The sequence below is a fragment of the Neomonachus schauinslandi genome, chromosome 11 (assembly GCF_002201575.2).
Source record: "Neomonachus schauinslandi chromosome 11, ASM220157v2, whole genome shotgun sequence".
NCBI classification, from domain to species: Eukaryota; Metazoa; Chordata; class Mammalia; order Carnivora; family Phocidae; genus Neomonachus; species Neomonachus schauinslandi.
This window is the reverse complement of record NC_058413.1, coordinates 45,674,927-45,689,864: the sequence shown is the minus strand read 5'-3', so window position 1 is coordinate 45,689,864 and position 14,938 is coordinate 45,674,927.

Genomic DNA, 14,938 nt, shown 5'->3' with positions numbered 1-14,938 from the left:
TGTTGCTTCCATCCTTCCTGTCACCGCCCCTCCTTCTTCATGTTCACAGAGACACCAATCATCTGCGTCTCCACAGCTACCTGCCATCAAAGATGTGGGCCTTGAACTCATTCGTTCCATTACTCAGCAGTCATTGCTGAGCAGGTCACCGTTAACGGTGCTGGAGACAGAGAGTGAAGATGGAATCTGTGTCTTCCTCTGGCATCTGTGGAACTATGGCGGGTCAGCCTGTGAGCTTGTGTAGGTGAAATCTCAGACCTGTCAATTCTGGACACCATGCAGTGGGATATGGACTATTGTGTAGGGAACCACAAGGTGAGTGTGTGTGTGCCGGTGTGGGTGGGGGGTGTGTGTGTGTGTGTGGACGTGGCAGGACTCAGAGGAAGGGCAATAGATAGGGCATAAAGACATGTGTATATATTTAATGAGGAGGCCATCAGAAGAGTTACCATAGAAGAAATGACATTTGAGCTGGGTCGCTAACAGTGAGGAGGAGTTTTCCTGGCAGACTCTGTAGGGAAGAGCATTTCTGGCAGAGGAACAGAATGTGCAAAGGCTCAGAGGATGTTTGGGGGGAACATGGACAGTTCTATAAGAGCAGATAAAGTGGCAGCTCCAGGAATCCTTCCCAGAATTCCCAAGCTACCCCCACTGGAGTGGCTTTTGGCAACCTCATACAGTACCCCAGAGCTTTAAAGTCAGATGGAACTGGGTTTGAATCTCAGCCCTGGCACTTGGGTCCTCTGTGACATAAGATAAGACATTTAGCTTCTCTGAAGCTATAATTTCTTTATCTGTAAAAGGGGGATAATATCTTCCTCACAGAAGGGGATAGAGATGAAATGAAATGATGTATGAGAAAGCAGTTGGCATTGGGCGCAGCCTGCTTGTGGGTACTTGAGAATAGTAGTTACCCCCCCCCCCCTTAGAGAGTGGTTCTGAAGTGTGTGGGCAGGCACACGTAGCAGGCACAGCACATGAACTTCCATCTGGCATTCTCCTCCATAAGCCTCCTTACTGCCTCATATCCTTTTCTTGACACCAAAATGGCTTATGTCCTGGGGAATAATGGGAGGCAAATATATAACTGGAGACAAACCTGGGTCCCAACTCTCGCTCTGTCACTTACCATCTGTGATTCTGGCAAATGACATCCATTCTCTGAACTTCCATTTCGTTATCTGTAAAATGGGGGGTATGAAGACCTAACTCCCAGGGTTGGTATGAGAGTTAAAAGGGGATGATAAATCTAAAGTGATTGCCATAGTTTGTAGGAGCTCAAAAACTGTTATTGTGATGTGAAATTGCTTTGTACAGCATAAAGTGTAAGGGGTTATTATTTTATTATGGCAAAATTCACAGAGCCAAAGGTTAATGGCTATTTCAAGCCAAGGTTTCATTTTTCCGCTGACTCTTGTTGTTGCGGATGGAGTGGTGGAAGAATGCCTTGCTTCTGGTCCTATCTGGGGACTGACATTGTTCCTCACACTCCGCGGCAATCAAGACAAGACACAAAACTGCCCACCCAATGTCAAAACAAAATGCCCTAGGGTTGTGTCTTGATGTCCCATGGGAAAGAACATGTTTCTAATTGAGTGAAATGTGGTGGAACATGAAGCATGGGCAGCATAGCAAATAAGCTGAATTTACTGTGAAACACACATAGTGATGTTTAAGACAGCTTAAAATTTGAAAATTTTCTATAGAAACCATAAATTAAGAAAATTATGAGCGCCATCTTGTGGCGAGATCTCTATTAAAACATCATACTGGAGAACACTCTCCCTTACATAGAGCCTCTAAAAAGGCAGACAGCATCCATCCATCCATCCATCCATCCATCCAACCATCCATCCATCTATCCATCTACTCTCCCATACATCTATCCACTCATTCATATAGTAATCCACTTAATAATTTGTTCATTTGTTTGAATGCTTCCTATGGTTTGGTCTGGGAGATGCCAGGACCCTGCTTGGAAGGAGCCTACAGAGGGTGATGACAGATATCTGCAAACCAACCATTCTATGGAAACCTGATGGAGGGCATTTAATTCAGTTCTTGTTATTGAGGTGGAGGAGAAAAGCAGGGAAGGCTTCCTGATGGAAGTGGCATCTAAGCTGAGATCTGAAGGATGAGATTCTAGGTATAAGGAGAGCCCTATAGCCCTGACTGGGGCTACTTTTTCTGTGCTGTCACATGCACTGTTGGCCTTCAGTCCCCATCTTATAGCTTGACAAACTAGAGGGTATCCAGCACACAGTGGTCAGTGTGGTGAGGGGACTCTTGAAGGAACTGGGGAAGAGCTATCAAGTGTCCGCTAAGTGGACAGAGTCTATCACATAAGATTAATGCTACCTATTAATATTAGAAGGTATTCATAGCTGCCATTACGTTGGGTTTTTCATTTAATAGAATTTGTTATACCCACCGGGCTCCCTGCTCGGCGGGGAGTCTGCTCCTCCCTCTGACCCTCCCCCCTCTCATGTGCTCTCTCTCTCTCTCTCTCAAATAAATAAATAAAAATCTTAAAAAAAAAAATTTTAAAAAAGAATTTGTTATACCCACATCAACAGAGTTGTGTTAGCATGGGCTGTTGGCCAAGACATGGGAATGACCTCATTATGTATGGCTGGACACATAATGGTGTTCTGTACCCGGAATCTACCTCTATTACCTGCTACAGGTCGTTAATTGGTAAATGCATTACCGAAAAAAGGCCCAGCAGCAAACCGGTTAAATTGGCCAGTGCTTGGCCCACATCTGAAGGATCGATGGCCCTTTAGCAATCATCCTCTGTTCCCTTTGCAGACCCCGAGAATTAACGCTGCTCGGAACCAACACTGGCCCAGTGAAGCATACAGCAGCTCCAGTGGGCCTGAGCAGGGGCTGCTGTCTTCAGGCCGAGGGGGTGCTCTCCGGGTCAGCACAGTCCCCACCACGCCCCATTGTCGCCCGACTTTAAACTGTGTGTCTGTTTATCTTTTACATCACTTTTGTGATTTTGTTCTCTTTACGATAAAGAAGCATGTCTCTGTACTCATGTCTTTAGTAACACTAATGAAATACAGACCAAAAATGAAAAATGGTGGGAAGTGTATTTCTTCGTGGGATTAAAAAAATATTCACGTGCATTTAATATACAAACCAAGTGCGTCTGTGTCTTAGACCTTGTCTATCTCCTTCATTCACATTATTTGCTCGGACTTTGTGAGTATTTGTTTTGGGATGAGCAGGAACAGCCCTGGGCAATGTCCCGGAGCATGTGTTGTTGACCTTGATTGCCACCCTCTTTATACTAGTGCCTTCTCCCCAGAACTGGGCACTGTCTTCAAACAAGCTGGCCACATTTAAAGGGCTCTGGATGGGACCTAAGGGCAAAACTTCCACATTTCAACAATTTCTTCTAATCGATCCTTCTCTAGTGTAACTCAAATCAGAAGTAATATGATGTTCTATTGGAACAGCTTTGGTGTTTCATTGTCTGCAATTATGTCTAAAGTAATTTGTTTTCTCTGTGGCCGGCAATCGATCTGTGAATTCACTAGTGTGGCTCTTGCTTCCCAGCCCTCACCAGTTCACAGCTGGGGTAAATGGATTTTCAGCTTCAGGCTCTGCCCTCCCTGTCCTCCCTCCTCCAGCCTCTGGAGCTCGGCCTGTCTCCAGTCATGGGGGTGGGAGCAGATGAAGAAACCACGGGGATGAGCATTAAGGCTGTCCCGCTCCTGGATAAATCCAGCTCTTCTCCAGGTCTGGTTCTAAATATCATGCCACCTTTGTTTCTACAAGGAGGTAGTGAGGTTGCTCTTTACTTGACAAGGATCATACCATTTGTGTTGAAGTTCCTCCTGGGTTCATTTTTCATCAGCCCGAGACAGTTAAAGCAGTTCTATTTAGTCCCTGTGCTGTCATAAACTCAAACCTACACGTGGACACCGAAATTCTGTGGCTTGAACTGGTCAGCCAGTTGATCCACAAGATACTTATATTGATTATATTTTTAGATTTTCATCAAAACAAAAACATGGTACTAAAAAACAATATAAAAAAGTTATGAACCCAGAGAAAAAATATCCAAAGGTGCTAGTTCGAGAAACACCGGTGTGAACAGCCTGCTGGCCTGGCTGTCTCCATGCTGTGGGACAGGAAATGGAGGCAAGGAGCAGGGTTTAAGCTGTCAGGGCACCCAAATCAGCTTCTATCTGCTCTAGTCTACATCTCCTCAAAGCTGGTCTGTTCTCAGGGCGTCTGGGTGGCTCAGTCGTTAAGCGTCTGCCTTTGGCTCAGGTCATGATCCCGGGATCCTGGGATCGAGCCCCACGTCAGGCTCCCTGATGGGTGGGGAGCCTGCTTCTCCCTCTCCCTCTGCTCTTCCCCCTGCTTGTGCTTGCTCTGTCAAATAAATAAATTAAATCTTAAAAAAAAAACTGGTCTGTTCTCAGATTTACTGGGGAGACTGGGGCAGCTCAGCTACTCATTTGAGTCCCGGTGCTCGCCTATCATTCTGCCTCTGGCTTTGTGCTGCCATACCCACCTCTCTGACAGTGACAGCTTGCCATCCTGCCTAGCACTGGGCATAGGAACTGGGGATTTATGGAGTGGAGTCTGGTCACTCATTGTCCAGAAACAGATTGGAAGCTCTCATTGGAAAAAATTTTCCTGCTATTTCTATGTTTGAATATATATGTTTATCATCAGGAGAATTTTAGAGAACAGCCACTGGGAGGGCCCAAGGGAACTGCATCGATTCCAGCTGTACAGAATCGCTCTGAGTAAGGAAGAAACTCTGGTGGAGGAAATGGTCAAACAATGACGAGGAGCCCACAAGCTCGGTTGCCTTTTTCAGGATAGGCAGACAAAAAGAATATGGGTTACTCTGTGACTGGCAGTGGTAACCCCCAAACCCAATAGAGAATTCTGAGTTGTTACTGAAACATGTTCTTTTCACCTCCAAATACTGATCCACTTGAGGGAAACTGAGGCATTGTAATGCTTGATCCATGGGGCCTGTCCCCAAGGTCTTACGGACAGGCTTGGTTCACCTGCAACTTGCCCTCCATGGTCTTTGGCCAGTCTATCAGTACTCATCAAAGCCTAGGACAGACTTTCTCTTGCTTCTTTCTGTGAAGCCAGTTATCCACAGCCTTGGCTGCCCCAGGAGTCCAAGTACCAAACCTCGAGGAGTGGTTCAAGTTCCCCCCAGGTGCTTCTCCCAGTCTTTCTGAACTGACAGTGTGCCTTTCAATTTGACCTTTCCACCCTACTTTCCCTAAAACTCAATGGTCTGAGTTGAGTTGTATTGGTTCTGTATTTGTGAAGTCATCTCAAATATATTTTAGAATGAAGTGGGATGTGAATGGATGAATCACGTACACACATGTAGCAGGGTGTATGGGGTGGTTAGAGATGGGTTCTGGAATCAGACAGGCCTGAGTTTTAATGGTCTTGCCACTCAAGACTGTACTACCCTAGACAAATTGCTTGCTCCTTCTCGGACTTAGTTTCCTTCTTTGTAAAATAGGAATCAAAATGATACTTATTTCATAATGTTGTTGAGAGGACTAAATGAGCTGAATTTGGGGCTACAATAAACAGAATTCACCCCCATCACCCAGTCCTGATAAGGGCAGAATTAGTTCCAGAGCCCTGTTCCAGATTAGATTACACATTGAGGCTGAGGGTGTCTGGGGGAGAGATGGGAGGATGGCAAAGCCCAGTTTTCATAATTTCATAGCTCAGGCTTCACTTAATTTGCAAAGTCTCCCTCTGCCTTCGTTGGGAGATGACCCTGAAGACAGAGTGAAGAAATTGTGTCCTACCCATGGCTACTGCACAATGAAGTTGGGCAGAACCTCAGGCAATCTTTCCTTCCCAATGGCTGGAAACATATGTCTCAAGTGGAATTTATCAAGATATCATTTCATTCTTTGTCTCACTTCTGAGTCAGTACACAAACAGCTTGTTTTCTGGAGCTTCAGAGAAGCCCAGATTGACATGTTAGCCAGGAAGTAATGTGCCTTCTTTCTTCTTCTGTCCATAATGCATTCAAATTCGGATAAAAATATGTCGAAATTTGTTCAAAATCTATGAGTTGGGCCATTTTTTTCAATGACGAGCAGATGGCTCCTTTGAGTTATTCAGAGGGAAACCATTTTTCCCTTTTGTTCATCTCAGTTTTTATGGCTTAAAAGAATTAGTGTTTAATCCCAATTCCAAAATTGTTAATTAGTTTGTATTTGCTTCACTAAATCTGTTAAATAGATTTTTATCACTTCAGCTACATCTCCCTGGCAGCATCTGGTGTCAAGTTTGCTGAAATAATGTTGGTTTTACAGCCAAAAATCAGAGGTTAAACCCCCAGGACTACAGATGTGACAGCATTAAAGGGAAATTCATCACCCCAAAGGCTTTCATTCCCATATATTTTAGAATCAGCCCAAAGACGAACCAATGCTCTTTTTCCCCTTTCATTCTCTAGGAGCACTGTGGCTCAATTGCTTTTTGATTTGTTTGATTTGATTTGTTTGCTGATGAGAGCACCTGGGGAGACCTCAGCCCACCCCTGCCATAGCCTTGGAAAATTAGCCGAGGCTCTTCTTGCTCAACCCTTTCCTGTTGCTTTTAGAGGCTTCCATCCTGGACTAGGGCTACACAAGACCAACACAATTCATCAGTTCAGCTGATAAAAAGGTTGTGTTGGAAGGCTGGGCAGACACACGCTCTGTAACTTCACCTATCGGTAGGGGCGTAATAGAGCAAAGCGACAAAAGCAAGGCAGTGTCTGTCTCCAAAAGAGCTGCTTTGAACTTGAATCAGTGCACTCTAGGGGAACAATTAAGTGAAGTAAAGCAATGAATATGGGGGTATTTGGGTAACAGAGGAAGGCTGCTGGACAATAATCCAGCTGGGTACCTTGCAGTAGGCTGAATAACGGTCCCCAAAGATGTCCACATCCTAATCCTTAGAACCTGTGAAAGTTACCGTACACGGAAAAAAGGACATTGCAGATGTGATTACGTTAAGGTGCTTGGGATGGGGAAGGTATCCTGGATTCTTTGTGTGAGCCCTAAATGTGATCACAAGTGTCCTTATAGGAGAGAGGCAGAGGGAGATGAGACAGAAGAGGAGAAGGGGAGGTGATGATGGAAACACAGATTGCAGTGATCCCCTTGAAAATGGAGCAAGGAATTCAGGCAGGTACCAGCAGCTGAAGAAGACAAGAACATGGATTCTCTTTTCAGGGCCTCCGAAAGGAACCAGCATGGCCAACACCTTGACTTTAGTCCAGTGAAATTGATTCTGGACTCCAGACTACCAGAACTGTAAAAGAAGAAATCTTTTTTTTTTAAGTTACTCTTTTTGTGGTCATTTGTTATAGCAGCCATATGAAACTAATACAGCGGCGCCTGGGTGGCTCAGTCCTTAAGCATCTGCCTTTGGCTCAGGTCATGATCCCAGGGTCCTGGGATCGAGCCCCGCATCGGGCTCCCTGCTCAGCCAGGAGCCTGCTTCTCCCTCTCCCACTCCCCCTGCTGTGTCTCTCTCTGTCAAATAAATAAATAAAATCTTAAAAAAAAAAAAAAAAAGAAACTAATACAGGTATCTTTTTCCTTGCCTAATGCCAAAGAGTTCCACTCCAGCAGACAGAGGTAATTTACAGGGGGCAAGGAGAGCTGGAGGGGACCAGCGCAGCGCCTTCATGCCCTCAGGGAGTTAGTTCCTCCTTGGTATAGCTATGGGCAGCTGCAGCTGGATGTGGAAATGGAAATAACAGTTATGAAGCTATGTGAGTTTGGGGAAGAACATTTCTGAGAATCATGCATACAGAGAGACTGAGAGTTCTCAGCAATTGGCATATTTACATAAATATTAGGAAAAAGCCAGTAAGCATGGACAATATAGGTCAGGGGAAGGTGTAGAGCAGAGGTGATTAAGGAAGAGGACCTGGACAGGGAAGAGGCCAGAGGTCTCACCTTTGCCGTAGGAGAGCTCTAGCGGACAGGGACTGGCAGTGAACAGCCAAGCCTCTCTGGTCACACCCTTCATGTGTTGCTGTGGAGGGTGGAAGGGGGTCTGAATGTGTGGATCTCTGGATCCACCATCCCCATTTCATTCAGAATAACACTGAGTTTATACGTGGGACACATTGAGCTTCCAGGTGGGATTTCGTTTAAGAAAATATTCTGTTGGTGGAAAAAGATTTTTTGGTGACTTATAATTTTGACAATTTTAAATGTACAGAAAAATTGCAATAATACAAAGGACTCCCATATACCCTTCAACCAGATTCACCAAGACTCAGTATTTAGCCCCATTTGCATGATCATTTTTTCTCTCTTTTTAAAAGATTTTATTTATTTATTTGAGAGAGAGTGAGAATGAGAGAGAGAGAGAGAGCACAGAGAGGGAGAAGCAGACTCCCTGCCGAGCAGAGAGCCCAATGCGGGGCTTGACCCCAGGACCCTGAGATCATGACCTGAGCCGAAGGCAGACACTTAACCAACTGAGCCACTCAGGTGCCCCTTTTCTAAATATAAACATATCTGCACCATTTGAAGGTAAGTAGGCATTATATCCCTTTATCCCTAAATATGGCAGTGTTTATAAGAACAAGTACATTTTGTAATTTGTAATTTGTTCTACAGTACGATTATCAAAATTGGGAAATTTAACATCAACAAAATGTTGTCATCCGATCTACAGTCCAAATTCAAATTTTGCCAAATGTCTTTATAGCTATTTTTTCCTGGTCCAGGATCTGATCCAAGTTCACACATTGCATTTAGTTGTCATGTCTCTCCAGTCTTCTTTAATTTGGAATCTTTCATCAGCTTTTGTCTTTCGTGGCCTTGACATTTTTGGAGTACAGTTCAGTTATTTGGTGAATTACTGCTCAGTTGGGGTACAGTATTTCCTCACAGTGGGATTCAGATCTTGCATTTTTAGCTTAAATACCACAGAAGTGATGCTGTATTCTTTTCAGAACATTGTATTAGAAGGGAGGTGTTGTTGCATTGTCCCATTGTTGGTGACGGTGACCTTGATCCCTTGGTCAAGAGGATGGTGGCATCCTCCAGGTCTCTCTGCTGTAAGTTCTCATTTTCCCCTTTGTAATTAAGTAATTTGCAGAAAGATACTTTAATATTAGGTAAATCTCCTGTTCCTTATCAAACTGCCACCCACTCGCTTTAGCATCCATTGATAATTCTTACTTCAATCTATTATTAGTATGATGAGTGCCAAGTGGTGATTTTCCTAACTTCATCATTCCTTCTACATTAGTTAGTTGGCATAATTCTATAAGAAAGTCTTTTCTTCACTTCTCATTTATTTATTCATATATTTAATTATGTCAGATCCACTCATAGATCTTATTTTATTCATGGGTTATAAGTCATTGCTATCACTGTTCATTTTGATGCTCACATTAACCCAGATTTGGCCAATGGGAGCCCCATCAAGATGGCGCTGATGTTTTTTGATATGTTCCTATAATTTTTTAAGCACTTCTTTACTTTCAGTGACAAGACATTTTAGGTCTTCTTGCTTTAGCCTTGGAATCAGCCATTTCTCCAAGGAACCCTGATTCCTTATACTATTATAAGGGATAATATTAAGAAGATCTGGGTGGTAGGTGTGTTCATTGCTATCAGCATAACATTGCTTCTAGACCTTTTCAGCTTATAGATCTAGAACACACACACACACAGACACACACACACACACACCTCTATCTATCTATCTATCTATCTATCTATCTATCTATCTATCTATCTGTCTATCATCTATCTATCCTATAACTCTAATTCCAATCCCATACCACAAAGTTCATCCCTAGCTTCTCCCATTCTATATTTGTAACAGCTGTCTCTCACAGTGAGAAACTTGGCTCCCACCATTTCAATCTACTTATCTATTTGCTCAATCCTAGTTTTCACAGAAAGTCATTTCAGAATTGCTAACCCATACCATTGCAAGAACCAAGCCTATAAGCAGAATTATTTACTTATAGTTCTTTTGTCTTTAGATTGAAGGTACATAGTCAAAGCACTGTGCTCAAAAGTGACTAGGGTTTGTTTTCTTGCTTTTTCCCCTTCACTATGATTATGTTATTCTTTTAAATTATAGTTAGGTTCATTTTTTTCTGTTTATATTCCATTTCAGAGTTTTAAAACTGATATCCATATCCATTTGACTTCATTTTAAAAAGTATTTAAGACATTAACATGATCCCAAACTCCAAACAGTCGCTCTCACTGAAGTGTGACCCCTTTATCCACCTGGCTCCCACCCACCCCTGTGGGTAGCCATTCTCATTAGTTTCTGGTTTATTTTTTCTCAATTTCCTTTTGCAATTAAGAAAGCAAGTGCATGTAATTTTCTTATTTCCTCTTTCCACACAAAAGGTAGAGTACTATATACACCCTTTTGCAGTCTGCTTTTTCACACACAAAATATGCCCTGGAAGTCATTCCAGATCACTTCGTAGAGACCATCCCTATTCTCTTTTACTACTGCACAGTACTACGTTGTGTAGGTATCATTTAGTTTATTGAACACATCTCCTTATGTATGAACATTTAGGTTGTTTTCAATATTTTCAATTACAAATAATGCTTCAATGAATAAAGGTGCATATATCACTTTGTATTGTTGCAGGTGTGTTTTCAGAGCAAATTCCTAGAAGTGGCTCTCTGGAACAAAAGGTAAATGCATGTATAGTTTTGTTGAATACTGCCAAATTCTGTTCCATAAGGCTGTACCATTTTGCATTCCTATCAGCAATGTATGAGTGCCCATTTCTCCCCAGCCTTGCCAACACGGTGTGGTGCCAAGTTTTAAAATTTTTGCTAATTTGCTAGGTGATAAATGGTATTTTAGTGTAGTTTTAATTTGCATTTCTCTTTTTATGAGTTGAACAACTTCTCATAAGTTTAAGGAAAATTTTATGTCTTTTTTGGGTAAATTGTTCAGAAATTTTGCTCATTTTTCTATCAGGTGTTTGGCCCTGTTTCCTCAATATTTTTAAGAGTTCCTTATATATTATGGATATTAGACCTCCAACTATATGTTGCAAATATTTTTTGTTTTGAAAAAAGATTTAATACCCCTCTTTTAGATGGTCAGAAAGTAGCTAAATACGTACGCTTGTGTTGACTGTTAACAAATTCTATGTTGTTTACCCTTGTGTGTGTGTGTGTATGAAATGATTATAAAACCTTAAATATACTTGATTCAGTCTAGATTAAAATTAAAGTTAAATAGCCTTTGTGATGGAAGACTTCAACTACCTCCATTTTGACCCCAGTCTGTGCTTTCTAATTGATTAAGTTCTTTCCAGATTATCTCTGAACTCAGGCAAAAGATCCTGCAGGCAAAGCATCTGCTGATGGGAACCAAAACTACCCAGGGGACTACCCTGAGCCAGCAAGACCCGTTCTGTGATTGAATCCAAGACAATGATCCACCAGACCTTTACCGCCCACCTGCCTGTACCCACCGACCTTTGTCCCACATTTTCCTTCTATAAACCTGGAAGGATTTTCAGCACTTTGGAGACAACTCTTTGAGACGCTAGTCCACTGTCTTCCCAGTGTTGGCCTCACTGAATAAACTTTTCTCGTGTCACCACCACTTGTTTCTCTGCCTTTGGATTTCCTCAGCAGTTAGTGGCTGAACCTGGTCTGTTCGGGACCCCTGGAGCCAGGTGCTCTCGCACACGTGTGCCACAGCTACGTTTTCAACAAATGGTATTGGAGCAACTGCATATCCAGAGGCAAAACCAAAATGAACATTGACCTAAGTCTTGCACTTTATACAAAAATTAACTCAAAGTCGGTCATAGACTTAAATGTAAAACCTAACACTTTAAACCTATGGAAAAACACATGAGAAAAATCTTTGGGATCTAAGGCTAGGCAGAGTTGACTTGACAACAAAAGCACAATTCAAAAATGGATAAACTAGACCTTACCAAAATTAGAAACTTTTTCTCTGTGAAAAGCCCATGTGAGGAGGATGAAAAAAACAAATGATAGACGGGGGGGAAAGTTGCAAACAACATATCTGACAAAGGAGTACTATCTATAGTAAATAAAGAACTCTCAAAACCCAACAGTAAAAAACCCCAAACAATCCAATTAGAAAATAGGCAGAAGATGGGCATTAAGGAGGGCACATGATGTGATGTGCACTGGGTGTTATATGCAACTAATGAATCATTGAACATTACATCAAAAACTAATGATGTATTATATGTTGGTTAACTGAATTTAAATTAAAAAAAAGAAAATAGGCAGATATAATGGTACAACCACCCTTGGAAACAGTTTGACAATTTTTAAAAAATAAAATGCAACTACCAAACAACCCAGCAATTGCACTCTTGAAAAATGGAGACTTATGTTCACACAAAAGTCAGTGCATAAATATTTATGGCAGTTTTACTTGTAACAGCCCCAAACTGGAATCAGTCCAGATGTCCTTCAACAGATGAATGGTTAAACAAACTGTGGTTCAAACATACCACGGATACTAATCAGCAGTAAAAGGAACAGACTACTGATACATACAACAACTTGAACGAATCTGCAAGGAATTTTGAGCAAAAAAGCCAATCCCCAAAGGTTGTATATATAAATGGTTCCATTTATACAACATTCCTGAAATGAGGACATTTTAGAACTGGGGGGATAGAGTAGTGGTGTCCAGGGGCTAAGGAGTGGGGGAAGGGTGGAGATATGCGAGGCAGATAGGTGTGGTAATAAAAGAGTTAAGGGGGAATCCTTGTGTTGCTGGAACTGTTCAATGTCTTGCCTGTGGTGATAGATGCCAGATCCTATACGGGTGATAAAATTGTACACAACTTCATACACAGGCACACACAGACACACACACAAATGAGATAAGTAAAACTGGTGAAATCAGGATAAATGGGTGGATTGTATCAATGTCAATACACTGGTTGCAATATTAGGCTGTAGTTTCGAAAAACAGACCAAAAAGTTTTGTCATCCCTGAAGGAAACGGGGCAAAGTATACAAAGGATCTCTCTGTATTTTCTATAGTTATATGAGAGTCTACAGTTATCTCAATAAAAATTTCAATTAAAAACGTAAAGTTAAAGCCAAAGAGATAGGTTTTTAGCAAAAACCTTGAGAGAAACTTCGAGGAGCCATCAATTCTCCTGCATTGAGAATAAAGAGTCCTGGGTGATCATTAGCCTTTGTTTATACCAGTGATTTTCAATGGGAGCAGTATCAATTCCAAGGGAGTGAAAGTTGGTTTTGGGGCGGGGGGTGACAAAAACTCGAGATACAACAATGGTGGCTCTCCAAAGGATATAGTATATAAACATATATAAACATATGTATTTACATATATATATGGTTTACCTATGGTATTAAAATTTTATAAAGTTGGATTAGGGAAAAAAATGATCTAAAGGAGCTCCTTAGGGGGATAATGAAAAAAAAGGTTTGGAATCATTGGTTTAGACACAGCCTGTGAGCGTACCACCTGTTTGGGGTGCCTTTGAAAATGTGTGGGTGTTTTGGTGTCACACTGACTGTGGGGTATCCTTGACATTTAAAGGACAGGCCCAAGAATGCCAACCTGCTACAATGCATGGGACATCCTCCACAATGAGAATGTTCTTACCCCAAATGCAATGGCATCCTGATGAGAAATCCTAGCTTAGCAATTATTTATATATCCTGCACTCTAAAACTGAAATTAGATTGGGGCGCCTGGATGGCTCAGTTGTTAAGTGTCTGCCTTTGGCTTGGGTCATGATCCCAGGGTCCTGGGATTGAGCTCTGGGTCAGGCTTCCTGCTTGGTGGGAAGCCTACTTGTCTCTCTCCCACTCCCCCTGCTCGTGTTCCCTCTCTCTCTGTGTCTCTCTCTGTCAAATAAATACATAAAAATCTTTAATTAAAAAAAAATAAAATTGAAATTAGATCTATTCTTACTCTATATCTTGTCATCATAAAATTGAATTTCTAAACCTGTTTATTAAAATGGACAGAGCTTTCCCTCAATATTAAACATTTTTATTGTTAACTTCCAAGATTTTTAAGCTTGGGAGCCTGAAATTTTGTTATAGGAAAGAAACACTTATTAGAATGTCCTTATTCTAATAAAGAATATTTGTTATGGGTTTTTTTTTTTTTTTTTTTTAAAAAACTGTGTTTCTGGTTTTTTTCACTGCTTACAGTTGTAAACTATATTTGCCATAGAGGATTGATCTTATTCACTTTACCTAATATCAACCTTTGTGTGATATTATAATTTCACTGATATAGTGCTAATGAGTAAAAAGGACAGTATAGATTATTTAGTAAAAAGAAACATAGCTATAAATATGCCTTATTTTAAAATTTATTTTACAAGTAAAATATAGTGACTCTGATTACCTTGAAAATAGAGGATCTCTTTTTTATGCTATTTCTCAGTAAGGTTTCAGCCTTTCCCTCCTGCCCGCCCTCCCTCCCTTTCTTCCATATTTACGAAGTCTTGAGATAAAGTAATCATTTCTGGAGGGCAGTTCAGACAGCTTTGCAATCACCATCTTGGCATCTGAATCTGAGTAGGAAGGTGTTCCTTTTACAATGGGTCACAAACAAAGCTTCTCCCATTTGGTTACACATTCTTTACCCAGACATGGTGTGTGCAGAAACTCATTGTGACAGCACGGCCTGCTGTGTAGACATCGGCTGCTCAGGATAGGATCACGGACAGGGAAGGCGGGCAGACATGGGACATACAGACCCATGGTAGAGACAAAAGTTGAGGAGACAAGGACTGCACAGAAATTGGATTGTAGAGATGTGGAGTTTACTGACAGGAGTCACAAAAGCACAGTATGCAGTCTGGATTATTTAGATCCAGGTTGTAGTGTAGACACTGGTCTTGCAGGCCTCCATTATGTAGACACAG